Raw genomic sequence first — 328 nt, 5'->3', positions numbered from 1 at the left:
TCCTACGAGGGGGAGCGTCCGCGGGCCAGGAGGGAGGTTGTTCGGGTTTCGAGTTTTGGGTTTGTTGCGGTTGGTGATGAGCTTGATGAATAAGAGGAGGAGGAGGGGGGAGAAGATGAAGAGGAAAGGGTTTTGTTGGAGTAGTTCCATGTTCGTGCATAACTTGTTGAGGTTTCACTTCTATGGTGATGTCTATTTATAGGATATCCGATGAAGAAGACTGTTCCGTTTCATGTAGGGTTAGCGGGGTACTTCTGTTGTTGGGCTAGCGCATGCATGCAGTAGATGGCAGAAGGAGAGAGAGGCAGCGAGGCGTAATAGCCTGCGG

The sequence above is a fragment of the Asparagus officinalis genome, unplaced genomic scaffold (genome assembly GCF_001876935.1).
Source record: "Asparagus officinalis unplaced genomic scaffold, Aspof.V1 AsparagusV1_Un649, whole genome shotgun sequence".
Lineage (NCBI taxonomy): Eukaryota > Viridiplantae > Streptophyta > Magnoliopsida > Asparagales > Asparagaceae > Asparagus > Asparagus officinalis.
This window is presented reverse-complemented; position numbering follows the sequence as displayed.